The following is a 17354-nucleotide window of genomic DNA, read 5'->3' as shown; positions in this document are numbered from 1 at the left end:
AATTTTCTCTGATTTTTTCTTCTTCAGAACTGTGAGGAAGTGGTGTGATCCTGTGCACAATTTCTGAGTAAAACCCAACAGAAAAACAGTCCAGTAGCATTAATGGAGCAAGACTGGAGCTGCCACAGATCAATGGTTATCCATAACTGCTATAGCCAAATTAATATTTCTAATATAATACTATCTCTCTTTGTTGCCCACATGGTGAGACCATATGGTTGCTTTAATAAGCCCAGAAAATCACGATTCAAGCCTATGTTTAGGACAGTGGTTCTCAACCTGTGGGTCCCCAGATGTTTTGGCCTTCGACTCCCAGAAATCCTAACAGCTGGTTAACTGTGTGGGATTTCTGGGAGTTGTAGGTCAAAACACCTGGGGACCTATAGGTTGAGAACCACTGGTTTAGGATGTCTCTCCACTCCAAGTATCATATCCACATCTTCACGTGGTGCAATTGAAAAAGTATACATTGTATGTGGACATGGCCAACACTACATCTTATATCAACAATATCATCTAAAGCAGATCTGATACGTGATATCTCATATACCGTATATACTCGAATATAAGCCGACCCGAATATAAGCCGAGGCACCTAATTTTACCACCCAAAAAAACTGGGAAAACATTGACTCCAGTATAAGCCGAGGGTGGTAAATTTCAGAAATAAAAATAGATACCAATAAAATTACATTAATTGAGGCATCAGTAGGTTAAATGTTTTTGAATATTTACATAAAGATCATATTTAAGATAAGACTGTCCAACTCTGCTCAAATCATTATTCTCATCTTCTTCAATGTAAATGTGCTTATGTATCCTTTTAATAATAATAGAGTAAAATAATACATGCAATAATAATAATAATAGTAAATATAGGAAAATAATACATGTAATAATAAATAGATTAAAATAATAAATGCAATAATAATAATAAGATCAGAGTGAAATAATAAATGTATTAATAATAATAAAAATAGAGTAAAATAAATTTAATAGTAGCAACAATAATAGAGAAAAATAATAAGTGTAATAATACCAATAACAATAGAGAAAAATAATAAATATACCATATATTCTTGAGTATAAGCTGACCCAAATATAAGCCAACCAGGACCCTCACGCGAGTATAAGCCGAGGGGGGCTTTTTCAGTCTTAAAAAAATGGCTGAAAAACTAGGCTTATACTCGAGTATATACAGTATATCCTCCACAAATCATATGAATTGAGCCCTTTCTTCATCCAGAATCAATTCCAGATTTTTCTTCTCAGTAAAAGGAAATACTTGTTACATTTGGGTGACTTCACCTATTTGTATTGTTAAAAGTGCAAATATGTTGGATTTGGTAGAAAAGGCTGGAATCACATTATCTTGGAAATGTTTTAGTTACTCGTTTGAACTAAGACAGTGGTTCTCAATCTGGGGTCCCCAGATGTTTTTGGCCTTCAGCTCCCAGAAATCCTAGCAGCTGGTAAACTGGCTGGGATTTCTGGAAGTTGTAGGTGGAAACATCTGGAAAACCCAGGCTGAGAACCACTGAGCTAAGAGGTTGTCCAGAACTTTGAAAGGACGTGATCAATACACAGGTGATATCTAGCGCTTCCTATTATTTTTGTCAGCTCCAGATGCAGCTCTTGATTAGCAATAGATCAGCAGCTACACTTGGACGGCATCTACTTGCTTGGAGCACAATGCCAAAAAAAGAGACAAAAAGTCCTGGAGGTCAATGATTTATCAAAGTAAGAATTATGAATGGGGCTTCAAAGTTTGGAATTGCTTTGAGATGCAGGCTTATTGGTGAATTTGGAGGTGGCACCTCTTATCTTATAATTTTTCCCAGTTTTGATAGGATAGGAAAAGAGATTTATGGGAAAACTTCCTGATAGTTAGAGCTGGTTGACAATGGGATAAGCTTCCTTGGAGTGTGGTGGTGTCTCCTCCCCTGAAGATTTTTAAACAGAGGGTGGGTGACCATCTATCAGGAGTGCTTTAATTACGTGTTCCTGCCTGGCAGGCAGTTGGAGTGGATGACCCCTGTGGTCTCCTCCAACTCTATGGTTTTAGGATTAGTTCCAGTTGTTCAGAGTAATTTCATCAACTTCAGAAGGATGAAAACTGGTTACTCAAAGTCCTATCGTGATCAAGAAATAACATAATCTTGATAGCTTCTACATATGTGTTTTAAACTAGATCAGCAAACTATGGTGGGAAACCCTTGCCCTACCCAACCTTTCTTTCCTAGCTTCCACATCTGTTTGATCATGCTTTTAAAAAATGTTTTGCTTTAAAATGGCCTCCACAGACCTTCCCACCAGTCACTGCCATCGGCTGACTCTCCACCCGCCAGCTCAGTGCCTACAATATGAGAATGCGCTGGAGTCCACAAAAGCGGTGGCTTTTGTTTTAATGCTGAAAGTTAATGATTAAAATTTAATCCATACATAAAGATATTACGTTGACTCATGCAAGTCGATATGGAAAGCAGATGTTAATCTCCCCTCAGTCTGAACCATCTTAAATAAAATAATATTTATAGAGTTTTCCTCATTCCAGGATTAACTCTGGAACCAATTGCCAAGGCAGTTTCTCTGACTGTGTGGTAATTTCACTTCATAGTTGGGAACCTAATCTTAACTGGTTAGGTAGCAACTTCACGTTTATAACAGACCCACATGTTTTCAGAAGCTCTTAACGTCTACCCTGAGCGCTCTGTCTTTCACCAAGGAGTATTTAACTTTAGCCACAGGTTTCTATTAGAATCAGGATTCTGAGAACTGGTTGGCAAATTTCTGGACCAAACAGACAGCACTGGGTTCTCAGTGGAGCACACACAAATATGCAGATGTGCTGTGAATGCAGCCTTATAATCTGGTTCTGCCATATCCTGCTGTGAAGCTTACAGAGTGAACTTTTCTATGTCTCCAATATAGGAGTCAGTCTGATCCCTTCCGAGTCACAGCACCATCCGCAGCAAATATCACATGAACAGAAACTCTCTTTACAGTACCACAGTTGGGCCATAAACATCATCCACATTTGGGGTGTGAGGGAGGGAAGAAGAAAAAAAGCACGCTTTTACTGTAGACTTCCAGATGTTGCAAACATTGCAGTCTGTATTCAAATAATCAGAGTCAATTTCCTCTCTGCAAGGCTCTTGAGTTGTCTGTCTCATAAACACCAGTTTTTAGGCCCTTTTCAGCAGACATTCCCAGTTATTATATCTATTAAAGTTACATCTGGAAGCACCAGTGGAGGCACAAGGTTCATTAAACCAGACATGATGCAGAGACGCAGCAATGTAGCAAGATAGCCTCTGTCCCCAAGAACTTTCTGAGAGCTAAAAGGAACCACACAGGGAAACACTGTTGCTGTCTTTCCTTTGTGTTCCCACATTCCCACATCCCCCTGGCCTTTCCCATTCCAGGTTCCTCTGAAATCCTGACCAAATAATGGCTGGGGCGATAGGTAGCGAATTTGGGTATCATGAAAGAGAAGCAATTTGTAACTGTCTGACTGATAGTACAACCAGCCCTCTGTATCCACAGATTCTGCATCCATGAATTCCACCATCCATGGCTTGAAAATATTACACACACACATTTTACTAAATCTTGTAATCCGTCTTAAAAATAAGTCAGTTGTTCAAGCGTAGAGGATGTGTAAACACAACATGAAAGATACTTCACAAGATTACTAGGACTATACCCAGGGATAATCGGGCTATGCTTTGGTGATACCTTCTTCGAACAGTGGTACACTCATCTAGGCAAGGGTTTCCCCTTACATCTCTAAGAGACATGCAGTTGCTATGCTTTTTTCATCACAATTACCTAAAAATGGAAAGCAGAAAGAAACTGTTGTTTTTTAAGGGGGACCCAGGACAGATGCCAGTGACAACATTTTCTGGATTTGGGGAACTCAGCAGCTTCTTGGCAAAGCCTATTGGGATGACAGCCCAGCAGGTCCATTTTCCTACACAATAGTGTGCAAGCTACAACAGATGTGTGCATTTAATTCAGCTGGCTAAATTCATCTCCCAGTGGCACATTAGGTTAAACCCTTGTGATGGCAGGATTGCTGAGCAACAGGTTGGTGGTTTCATTCCAGGGAGCGGGGTGAGCTCCCATATGTCAGCTCTAGCTCCCCATGCAGAGACATGAGAGATGCCTCCCACAGGGTGTAAGAACATCAAAACATCTGGATAAATGGGTATATGAAATACCGTACTTTCCTAATCTTTTTGAGATAGACAGAAAAATGCTTTAGAGACCAAATGCACTTGTCTTTCTTGAATTCAAAATACAAATTAATAGGGTTTTTTTTAAATATAATCCATTTGGATTTATCATACTACAGTGAGAACTCAGGCCAACTGGATCATGTTGCAATATGTACAAATTGGCTCTCTACAAATCCAAAACCCTCTTTGGCTTCAGGCTGTCTTATCAATCCACTGATACGAACATACAGCTTTGTGGACTATGGTTCAAACATGTTCATTCAAAGAGAATCATCTCTGCAGCCCAGAATAATGGTTGTTTTCTTAGCCCAAGGCAGGGTACTGGTAATTATGTTTTAGCCATGAATTTTAAATTCTTAGTAGGCTGATCACCATACTACATTTCATTTTGGGTTTCAGCAAGCAGGAAAAGAGATCCACCATGTATATGTATGACTGCTTTGTAAACAGACTCTAGGAGGGAAAATATATATAGATCAGAGAACTGGAGGCCCCAAATCATGGTTGGGCAATGAGCTCCTATGTCCTTTAATCCAGTTCTGATTATGATCTGTACATTTCTGAATATGACTTAGGTACGAGTAGTATAGCTCCACTTCCATAAAGCCGAAGCTGGCAGATTGCCCCAGCTCCAAGGCAATCTAATTCTTTTTTTATTCCTGCCCTGGTCCTGTTGCACATTAAGTTTCCTTCCTTGTTTTCCCGCAGTAATGTGCAATAGGGTTTGGCAGCCTACGATGCTACTAAATGCAATCAATAGAGCCCATTGTTTCACAATACCAGATCAGTATGGCAAGCCATAGTGATCTCCTCTGAACTGTTCCGTCCCCATTTCGAGCAATTGCTTTAAGACACACATGTTGTTGAGAACTGAACACTCACAATAGGATGACTGGCTCAAAGTAGTTGTTCTCTGTACTTGCCCTAATAACCATTCCTTGCTTAAAGAGTGTGAGTATATGTGTATGTTTGAGTAATACACATGGGAGAAGGAGAGAATAAAGTCAGTAAAGTTGGGGGATAAATTTGGAAGAAAGTGGGAGGTTCAGGGAAAAGAAATGGAGGCAGAGATGAGAATTTTAAAAAGGCCCTTTCCTCCAAATTTTTGTATGGCACTCTCTGTGTGTAAATGTGTCCAAATGTATGCACATGAAAACCAGAAACTCTGAATTTACTAGAGAAGTAGTTGAAGAAATGTTTTTCTCCCATCTAAAAAATGGATGTTTACATTTCCATCATAAAACACAAGATACCTGCATCATAAAATGACTTAATGGTATCAACTATATGATTCTGCTCGTGGGCCTGAGTCCCCCAAGACTCGCCTTGAGAAGCTGAGCCCTGCCTAAAATTATCAAGCAGGATTTGAATAATCTGAGCACCATCAACAATTATCAAGAAGTGTAATAAATGAGCATTATTTTGCTGTTGTTTTCATGGAGCACACAATTTACTTTAATCTTTCTTGTTCAGAATAAACATTGCTGCGGTGGTGCAATGAGTTAAACCCTTGTGCCAACTGAACTTCTTTTTATTTTGTGTCAAAAGCATTGCATAAATAAGTATAAAGCTGATAAAAATAGAAAGAACACAAGCAGTTACATTATTATTATTTTTACCAAAAACAGGCAATAGCAACTGCAACGTCTGTAGCTTTCAACAATTCTTCCTCTGTGCATGGAGCAGGGTATTGTGGGAAAGCATACAGATGCTAAGTTGTTTGTTCTGCTCCACAGTGGCACAAGGTGGAGGATTCTTCTAGGTAGTGCCATTTTGCCAGTTTGGCTCAACTGTTGACTTGAAGATTGGCAGTTCTATCAGCCCTAGCTTCCCATGCGGGGACATGAGAGAAGCCCCCCGCAGGATGGTAACACATCCGAGCGTCCCTTGGGCAACGTCTTTGAAGACAGCCAATTCTCTCACACCAGAAGCAACTTGCCTCAATTTGCTTCTGACACGATAAAAAAGAAGATTTTTTTAATGCAAGTGTGGTCAACTGCAGTGGAACTGGGGGTCACATTCAGGCATGTCAGATGACCCAAAACCCTAATTTTCTACAGCTTCACCACAAGTGAAGATACGAACCCACTTGTGTTTTGCATCTCCAACATTTATTATTGGTGTTTTTGTACATAAATCCTATTTTCTTTGGAGTTAAATACCACCTATGCATGACTTTCAACCAGTTTTCTTTCATATCAGTAAAGTATGTATATTTGATTTTTTTTCCCTCCAAATTGATTCCCATTCATGTATGTAAATTGGACGACCAATGTTTTTTGCCCATTGGATCATTGCATTTGTGATACCCTCCGGTTCTAATTCCCACTCTAATAGTTAATATATAGAATTGATATAGTTTTCTTGTTCAAGGGCAGACTCTCTCCCAGAAACCCTGTTCTATTTCAAAGCCTTCCGATTTGTCCTTTTTATATGATTCTTTAATTTGGAGGTATTAGTACCAGGACACATTTTTGTTTATTAGTTGAATTTCATACATTTCTTTTATCTGTGGAGGGTCTTTTGAATTAGATGTTAAGTTCAATATTTCTTTAGAAGTCAGCCATTTTGTCCATCCCAAAAGTCTTCGGTGATTTGCTTCCAAGGGGGAGAGCCATAGGGGGGTTTTAATGTGAAAGTGTCTTTTATATTTATCCCAAGTTTTAATTAATACCGACCTAATGAAATGATTACCGAATTGTTTTTCGATTTTAAATTTGTTATACCAAAGATAACCATGCCACCCTCTTCTCAATTCGTGTCCCTCCAAATTTAAATTTTTTTATTTTTTCCAATTTAATCCAATCTTTTATCCAGTTAAGAGCGCATGCTTCGTTATATAATTTTAGGTCTGGAACGCCAAATCCTCCTTGCGTTTTTGGTGAAATCATTGTGCTATATTTAATTCTTGCTTTCTGTTTTTTCCATATAAATTTCATAAGTGCCTTTTGCCAATTTTTGAGAAGGTTGACTTTCCTTATGATTGGAATATTTTAGAACAGATACAGCAATTTAGGCAGCACATTCATTTTAATAATGGCTATTCTGCCCAATAATGACACATTTAGATTGCTCCATTTATCAAGATCCTTTTGGATTTCTTTCCATTTGGCTAGGTAGTTTAAATCTAAAAGTTGATTATTTTTTGCTGAAATCCAAATTCCTAAATATTTTATCTTAATCGGGGTTTCCAATCCGGAAGCATCACAGAGATCCTTTTGCTTTTCTTTTGACATATTTTTGTTAGAATCTTTGCTTTATTCATATTAATTTTTAAGCCCGCCACTCTTGCCAAATTCCTCAATTTTCATCAGCCAGTTACGAATGTTCTGTCTCAGATTTTCAATAATACAAATTATGTCGTTGGCGAAGGCTCGAAATTTATAATCTTGCTTATCAAGCCTAAAATTCCTTGTAAGTTTCCATCTTTATTGATTGTTTTTAATAGCACTTCCAATGCAAAGATGGATATTAGGGGTGATAGAGGGCATCCCTGTCTGGTTCCTTTGTCAATTTTAAATTTTGTCGTTTCTTGGCCATTAATTTGGATTTTTGCCCATTGGTCTTCATAAATACTATTAATTCCATTTTGAATTTGTAAGCCTAAGTCTAATTCCTGTGATAATAATTTTAAAAAGTTCCAATTTAAGTTGTCGAAGGCTTTCTCAGCATCTAAAGCTAGGAAGCCTACTTCTTTTTGATTGTTCTGTTCATAATACTCAATTGCATCTACGATTGTTCTCACGTTATCTTTGATACTTCTAGATGGTAGAAACCTCGTTTGTTCTTCTCCAATCCAATCAGCTAAAATTCTTTCATTCTATTAGCTAAAATTTTTGTAAAGATTTTATAATCCGTGTTCAGTAGGGAAATGGGTCTATAATTTCATACATCCAATAAGTCCGAATTTTCCTTAGGGATCATAATTATTGTTGCTTCCTTCCAAGAATCTGGGATAATTTTCTCCTGTAAGGCCTGATTCATTATTTTTTGTAAGAAGTGGATCATTTCTTCTTGACCTATCTTGGAAAAGGCAGCTATGAAACCGTCAGGTCCTGGGGCCTTATTGCTTTCTAGACTCTTGATTGCTGTAAGAATTTCTTCATTTGTAATTTCTTTATTTAGATTTGATCTTTGCTCTTCTGTAATTTTCCCCAATTTTTGTTTCCCCAGGTATTCCATTATCATTTCTGGGTTTATAGGGTCTTTTGTGTAGTTTCTCATAATATACTTTAAATTCCTCTTTGATATCCTCATCTCTGGTGACTGTTCTTTCTTTTGTTTTAATTGATATTATTTATTGATTTTGTCTTTTCTTCCTTATTAATCTAGCCAGCCACTTACCTGGCTTGTTTGCAATTTCGAATGCATTTTGTTTAACCCACTTTATCTGGTTAGCTATTCTTTCAAGATCCCAATTTGCCTTCTGTTTTAATAATATATCTAGAATTCTCTTTGTTTTTTGGTTTCTCGGATTAGCTTTTAACTCTTTTTCCTTCGCCTCTATATCTGTTTTTAATTTTGCCATTTCTAATTCTTTTTGTTTTCTTTTACTAGTGTTTAATTGTATCAAAAAAACTCTTGACACTGCCTTAAAGGCATACCATATAATTTGTGGTCTCGTTTCCTTAGTATCATTAAAGCAAAAATACTCCTTTATCATGGCATTAATCTTCTCTATATCTTTCTCTTGTTTAAGTAAATTTTCATTAAGTCTCCATTTTTTGGGAGTAATCTTTTTATTAATTTCTAACAGCATCGGGCAATGGTCGGATAGATCCCTACTTAAAGTTTTTATGTTCTCGAGTTTGGTCGACAGAGATTTCGACACCTATACCATATCAATTCTCGACCATGTCCGATGTCTGCTTGAAAAATATGTGTAATCTTTTCCCCCAGGATTATGCTCTCTCCATGCATCAATTAAATTATATTCTTCTTTTAGGGTGATGAAATTTTTTGGTAAGGAGCTAGTGCTTTTCTCTTATTAATTAACAAAATAGATTTTGACCATATTATAATACTAGGTGACTTCAACTGAGTTTTAGATAAAGAAAGGGATAAAACTAAAATAATAAAAAACTCAGTTGAAGTCACCTAGTATTATAATATGGTCAAAATCTATTTTGTTAATATTGTCACACATGAATTTAATAAATTTTGTTTTGGGGCCATTGGGCGCAAAGATATTACAGATTAGAATTTTCCCCCCTCAACTTCTATCCTAATTGCTATTATTCTACCTTCTTTGACTTTAAATTGTTCTTCTGCAGGTATTGTATGATCTATATACAATACCACTCCTCTTTTTTTCACCATGTCTGCAGCAATTAATTCATTTCCAAGGTGGCTATTTCTTAGATAATTTGTATGATTTGCATCAATATGAGTCTCCTGCAAAGCTATGATGTTATATCTTCCTTTTCTTAATGTGTTGAATAATCTTTTACATTTCCTGGGTGAATTCAACCCGTTAATGTTATCGGAAAAACATTTCAATGAAAGACTAACTTTACTCATCTTTTGATATGTCACAGTCGTCTTCAATGGATTCTTCTTCTTCCACTTCCTCTTCATCAGTCTGATCCGCAAACGTGTCCAGTTGAGCCGTTGTTAGTTCTCCTTCTTTGGGTGAAAAAAATGTTTTTTTCTTACTCTTAGGATTTATGCCATGTTCTGTTGTGGGTGATTGCTCTTCTAAGTTGATTTCTCTCTTTAAGGTTTTTGCTTCTTCCTCAGTTGTTATCCACTTTTGTTCTCCTTTATAAGTCGCCATTAGGCCTTCATACTTTTCCCATCTATATTTAATTTGAAGTTTTTAAAGTGTGTCTGTTAGGAAGTAATATTTCCTTCTTCTGTTTAATATTGTTTGTGGTAGTTCCTTTAGGATAGTTACTTTCCTATCCTTGTAACTTATTGGCTTAGCGGCGTTCCTTCTCAGGACTTCGTCCCGTTTTTTTTTTCAAAAAATGAACAATAACATCTCTAATTGCCTAGTTTTTCTTTGTGTAATTGGTATGGATCCTATACAATCTGTCTATTTGCCCACACGCTTCCTGTTCTGTACATTGTAATAGTCTAGCTGTTAATGTGTAATCACCCATCCAATGTTTTCATCCTTCTCTTCACATTCCTGAATCTTAACTGGAATTCTAACAATTGATAGTCCATTTTTTTCTTGAATTTTCCCGAGTCTTCTTTCTTTTTCCTCTAGCTGATCCATTTTTTTCTGTATTTTGATTTGCTCTATGTCAGTCTTTCTGTTTTCTACTCTAAGATCATTAATATCATTTGTATTTTTCGCTGTTTCCTTTTTTATCTCACCTAGTTCTTCTCTAATTTCTTTCTTTAGCTCAGACATCTCTTCTTATAAAGTCTTTTGTTGTAGATTTTGTTTTCTTGCTATTGTTTGCACCTCCTTTTGTAACAAATCCTGTTTTTCCGAAATTTTCTTAATTTCCCGAAGGATATCCATTAAGCTTTATTAAGGGAATATATAAAGTTAATAAAAGCAAGTGTAAGAAATAGTTCAGAAGTAGACCTTTCAGGGAAGGTCAAAATTAGTCCAAAGAAACAATGTCCAGTATGAAATATTAAGGTCCAAAGTTGTAATCCAATAACCGAAACACTCACTTTGCCAGGCAAAGTGAGGGGAGATGACAAGGTCCTTTAGTCCATGAAACTTGAGCAAGGCTAGGAAGTAACTTGATCCTTGGAACACAAGGCTTGAAACAAGACAACAAGAAACGAGGAGCAAGAACAAGATCCGTGGTAATTACTTGGCAAGGTCCAGGAAGCAAGGCAAGATCCGGGGAGTAAACAAGGCTGGGAGCGGAGGCTTGGAAACAGGAACGAGGCTTGAAAACAGGAACGAGGCTTAGAAGCGGGAGTAGCGCTGTCCACACACACTACTCCAGTAGCTGACGAATTGACTCCGCAAGATTCCTAAAGGGCAAGGAACCTAAATAGGTTCTCGTTTTCCCACCAAAGAACACTTCTCTGGGGAATCAGAAACGAAAGTCAATCTCTGTGCCCAGATGTATGACTCCCTAAAATTTCTCATGGGAGCAGGCTTAATCATCTGAATGCTTTGCTGCGATTCTCAGGCTTCTGCGATTAGCCTGCTGAACTCCTTTTTGTTGCTGATAATAATTACGGCGAGAAAATGGGGGAGATTTTGACTCAGGGCTTGTTTGGCAGATTTCTGGAGGACAAACCTCCTGCAGGTGCAAGGGCTCCAATTCTGGCTGGGAAAGTTCCCTTTCTGGCTGAAATGGTGGAAAACCCAAGTTTTCCTCTTCATCCGTCACAACAGCACTAGGAACGGGACTACATGGCCCATGAGTCATCACAGCCCTGCCCATTAATCAGCTAAATGACACGTTTGCTCAACCCTGATTGTCTTCCCTGATTTTCTGGGCTCTGGGTCAGACCGAATCAAGTCAAGTATCCCTACCTTGAATTTGCTTCAGCAGCTTGTCTTGATAAGATTCCTTGTTGTAGGCTATCTTGCCCCTTATCTTTATGTTTCGTCCGGTCCATCTCTTTTGCCTTCCTCCCTTGTACCTTGCGTCTTTACTCCGCTTAGTGCTTCTCCCAATTCCTTATTTTACCTTCCCTTAGCCGGCCCACTGACGAAACCTTGATCTTTGCTTGAATCTTGTGAGGATATCACTCTTGCACGATATAATTACCACTTCTGGTCCTCCCGGTCCACACTTTAGTCGCTCCGTGGTTTCCTTTTCTTTTTCCGGTCTCTTGGGTTACTCTATGGTCAGTGCGCTTCATTTTTAATTCCACTGAAGGGAGTGGTCAGAGTTTCAGTTCTTTTTCCACTTCCGCTTCGTTCCACGCTCCTCCCTGGGGGGAGACACCTCCTCCTCTCTGTTTGTTTTGGGAGAAGGTACCCCTAGTCAAAACAATATGGCGTTCAAGGTCAGTAAAAGTTTATTCTTATTTCCGCAGTTCCTGGTCTTACAACAGCTTAATTTTCTTGTTTTCTGACTTCTCCGCGCCGTTTCCTTATTTCTTAATATAATAATTCGGTGACACTCTTCAGGTCTCCTGTTGTCCGGATCCCAACAGACAATACCATTCACTTTCAATCTGTTTGATATGCCCTGGTAGTTAGCTGGTCTTTAAATCTTAAAGTTTTGTTACGGATAGAGGGTTTCTTAAAAATTCTGGACACCTTCTTTTCCTGAGGATTAGCAGTCTGCTTACCTCTTCTCTTTTGCCTTCATAATCTTGGAACGAATGAGGCTGACAGCATGTGCGAGCTGTGGCTCGCTTCCCGCTGGTCGGCCCGCCAGCCGCGGTCCTTCGGACCCTCTGGATCCTCGTCCTTGAGGGGCGAGGATCATTTGGGGCCGTCGAAAGATCCTGCGGTTGTAGCATCTCCCCCCAGACTCAATCTGTGGGGGTGAGAGGGAGCTAGCGCTCTACCAGGTCAATCCTTGGGGTTGACTAGCTGAGAGCTCTCAGCCGGTCCTGCCTGTCGCCATTAACGCTCCACCAGAAGTCTCATTTTTGCAAAGGGCGTTTCTGTCCTTAGGCACACAAAATTGAGCTTCCTAGTGAGGGAGGAAGGGGAAAGCTAAATTGGCTCGTTGGGTTACTTATATTATCTTGTATGAAAGAGGGCGAAGGGGGACAGTACTGTCTGTCTAGGTCTGTGGTTCTCAACCTGTGGGTCCCCAGATATTTTGGCCTTCAGCTCACAGAAATCCTAACAGCTGGTAAACTGGTTGGGATTTCTGGGAGTTGTAGGCCAAAAAACTTGGGGACCCACAGGTTGAGAAACACTGGCCTAGGTGGAAGAAGTTCCAGAAGTGGGGTAAATGTTAGCAGTGTTCAACGAGAAATAGGTGTTTAGAAGGTGTTCAAGAGAGTTGTTTAGAGGGTGTTCCTACTCCATGCTATTATTACCACTCTATGGTTGGAGAAAGAGAATATCCGTTCACATGGTGTGACCCAAAAAGCACCAAGGGCCTTTTCAAAGTATTTATCTATAGTTCTGTGGTTCCATTTTACTTGCCTTGGCAACATCCCTTGGAATTCTAGGATTTGAAGTTGAGAGTAAATTATTTAGAATTCACAGCAAGCTGGGTTCTATTTCCACAGGATGTTTCCATTGCAGTTAAAGTGGAACACAGTATTATGGACTTCTTCACACAGCCCGTTTTGCCAGCAGTCAGCGGGAAAAAGGCAGGCACATGAGACACCCTGTGCACCCTCTTTCTTTCCCCATCACATGGTGAGGACAAGAAATGCATGTTGGCATTCTGTTCCTATCATATGGGTGAAAGAGCAGCAACACCTGTTTCCACGTTGGCCTTCCCCCCCCCCCCCCATCATATGGAGGAAAGGGCAAAAAAATTCAGGTAGCTCCAGCTAAGCTACCCAAAACACACTTTCCTCTCTGTTGGGGCAAAAGAAGCATCTTGAGATGCTTCCCCTCCACTATGGGAGGAATGAGGACAGGGTCAAGCCAGTGTCATCTGATGGTGCTCAACAGTCTTCAGTCTGCCTACTTTATCCCAGTTTGACCTCACCGTTGACTATTTTGTGTGATTTCCTTGTTAAATATCACTTATTAATGTGGGCAAATTCCTGTGGTTCATTCAAGCATCACCTCTCTCCACAGGTGCCTGTCTGTACATGCAAAGCTTCCCCAAAGGCTCTCCTCTGGGCTGCCACATTACCCGAGGCATCGGTGGTTGAGGTTAACTGGGGAAAGGGCCTACTCAGTGGTATTGCCACTGCTGTCAAATGCTGTCCCTGGGGGTGTCCCCTTGGCACTAATTTGATGGCATTTCAGTGCCAAATGAATACCTTCTTTATTTATTCAGTTCTTTTAACTGAATGCCACATTTTAACATCTTGGCCAGAGCATGCTATGTTCGCTTGCTGCTTCTGCAGATATTTGGTTCTTTTTACTGTATTTTGGTATATTTTAACTTTTAATTTGGATTGTAAAATTGTTGAAGCCTGCTTGGAAATTTTTTTATGGGGAAGAAATGCCATACCCGCCATCCATCCATACATACACACATAACCTAAGCAAGCAAATAAGCAAGCTTCTCAATTCATTGCATAGGCTAATTCCAAATTCTGTCACACCTTGTAGAAAAATAGCTCCTGTGGTTTTGCATCTGGAAAACTCTCCAAGAGAGGCCTCAGGCTATGGAAAACCAGAAAGAGTAAGAACTGGCAAAAAGCCCAGACAAAAAAAGCCAAGGCTTTCAAGACTGTAGGGGCTGGGCCTCGTGGCTAAAGGGCAGCAAAGCTTTTAATAGTGGCTTGATTTTTACTGCGGATGTCAACCAATTTGAAGACTTTTAAACTGATTAATTGTGTGCCTTTTAAGCAATTATGAAATCGACTAGATGGGAATAAATGTTATTTCCAAAACTTGAATATAGGTGAGACATGGAGGAAACTCTCAGATTTTTAAAATAAAGATGACTAAAAGAGAGATTTGTTGTTGTTATTTGTTCACCAGAGCAAACCAGAGCTCCCTGTCGGCTCCTTCAAGGTCAAGCCAGTCACTTCAAGGATAACATCCATCCATCTGGCCCTTGGTTAGCCCCTCTTCCTTTTTCTTTCCATTTTCTGCATCATCATTATGTAGCCAAAGTACTTCATTTTTGCCTCTAATATCCTTCCCTCCAGTGAGCAGTTGGGTTTTATTTCCTGAACTATGGACTGAAGTATTCTTCTCGTGGTCCAAGACATTCCCAGAATCTTCCTCCAACACCACAGTTCAAAAGCTCAGCCTTCTTTATGGTCCAGCTCTCACATTCATGGGTTACTAGGAGGAATACCATTGCTTTAAGAGATAGGTCATCTTTAATCCTTTTCTTTCTAATTGCAGCTAACATTGCTGCAACAGCTGCTTTGAGTCTCCTAGTCACTTTGAATCTCCTTGTGGAGAGAAAAAGCTGGGTATAAATAAACATAATAATAATAATAATAATAATAATAATAATAATAATAATAATAATAATAATAATAATTGGTGCGTGCTTTCAAGTTGCTTCCGACCCAGGATGATCCTAAGGCAAACCTATTGCTCGGTTTTCTTTGCAAGATTTATTCAGAAGAGGTTTGCCTTCCTCTGTGCCTGAGAGAGTGTGTCTTGCCTAAGGTCACCCAGTGGGTTTTATGGCTCAGCGGGGATTCGAACCTCAGGGTCTAGAGTCAAAATCCGATGCTCAAACCACATCACAATGGCTCCTTATTACTTAGGTAACATTGTAAAATCAAAATATGACCAGCCACTGTTTAAAAACTTCTGTCACATATTAAAATTGGCTTTGATCAGTTGATTGCCTACTGCTGTGGCCAAATCATTTACTGATAGGTCATAATATTTCTGTATTTTCTCTAATGCAAAGTGCCTTTGTCAGAAAATGTAACAATTAGAACTGTGAATGCATTAATTGACAACATAGTGCCTATTATGTAGGGCTCCCCATTCAGGATCGTCCCAGAGCCTGACGTTTCCAGGCCAAAATCTGATATGGGGACAGACCCTGGTGATCTTTTAGTGTTAGGCATTGAATATCAACCACAGTTGCCATCAAACACACAGCATATTTTTGTTTATTAGTTGAGACATTTTAACTATAATGGCTGTTGGGTTGTTGTATGTCTTTCGGGCTGTTAAGATTTTAACTATAATGGCTGTTTCCAGATCAAGACAAAAATGAGGTTCTTTTTATGTGTAGAGAGGTGGGATAGGCAGGCAACACTGATTTTACTGTAGCTTACTTGCTTTTAGCAAAAAAAGTGGATTCACAGGAAAATGGAAGGTGAGACCCAGTAGCAGAACAATTGGCAGGGAAGGAAGTTCACTAAATGAATATATTAAGCAACCCTGGAGTATCTTTGCAAAGTGAAGCAACAAATGTATTAAGATGCACCCATTTTTGACTCATATTGCCAAATTAACATGACTTTTGAAGGACAAGCCAACTGAAGATTTTTTCTGGAAAGATTGGAAACTGCATATGGATTTTTTGGGCAATAAGAAATTTAATGATATACTAATATGTGGTTATGGGTATTAGTAATTTAGTGGGATTATTTAGCTGGAGATGTATTTTAATTTTCATTGCTGCCAGGACTGTATCATCAGAATCCTACTGTGTTTTTGTATGTCTTATTCATTCCATTGTTTGTTTGTTTCTATTCCTGTTTCTTTTCTTCTTTTTTGCATTTATATTAGATTGTTATAAATGAAACAATGAATGAAGAAATCAATAAATAAACAGAGGTGGGAGAAATGTGCAAATTTTAGGAAGATGCTGGTATACTAGTTGAGCTGGAGATTTCAACATAGTATTTTCCTCTTGTCCAGAGATGGACCCAACCACCTGGAGAATCAACTCCCACTTGGGGATAGTCGATGAAAACCGAGAATCGTGGCCATAATGAGAAGACAGGAAAGCCTGGAGAAGATAATGATGTGGAGAAAATGGTAACCTTGAAGTGACTGGGTTGACCTTGAAGGAGCTGGGGGTGGCAACAGCCAATAGGGAGCTCTGGCGTGGGCTGGTCCATGAGGTCACGAAAAGTTGGAAGCGACTGAACGAATAAACAGCATGGCCATGCCCTGAGATCTGGCAATCCTGATATTATGAGTCTATCCAAGTCTCCTTTGCTTGACAGTGAACTACATCTGTCTGTGGAAATGTATCTCCCAATTAGGCATTTCCCCAAGACTCAGTGGCCTTGCACTTTTTCCATGTAAAACTTGTGGTCTACCACTGAATTCCATTCCCTAAATTTCATCTAAGAAATAATCAGCATCAAATTTTTTAAAATTCCTTCAGTGTCATATCGTGAAAAGCCTCCCCTGAAAAGAATGCTGGCTAAGAGAACTGGGTGAGAGAGTGACGTGAAATAGAACATTAATAAAGAATGACATAAAAGTGAACTTAGTAAAAGACTTTCGCCTCAACTAAAGATTTGCTCTTGCAACTCCACAATAAACCGAAATTTACAACTCTATTAACAGTGTGGTTTAACCATAGGTGCCTCACAGTAAAATACATGTGAGGATATTAAAATATACATCTAGAATTGTTTTTGTTATCAAACACTATG

Source organism: Anolis carolinensis, chromosome 2 (assembly GCF_035594765.1).
Source record: "Anolis carolinensis isolate JA03-04 chromosome 2, rAnoCar3.1.pri, whole genome shotgun sequence".
NCBI lineage: Eukaryota > Metazoa > Chordata > Lepidosauria > Squamata > Dactyloidae > Anolis > Anolis carolinensis.
Note: the sequence above shows the minus strand (reverse complement) of the source record.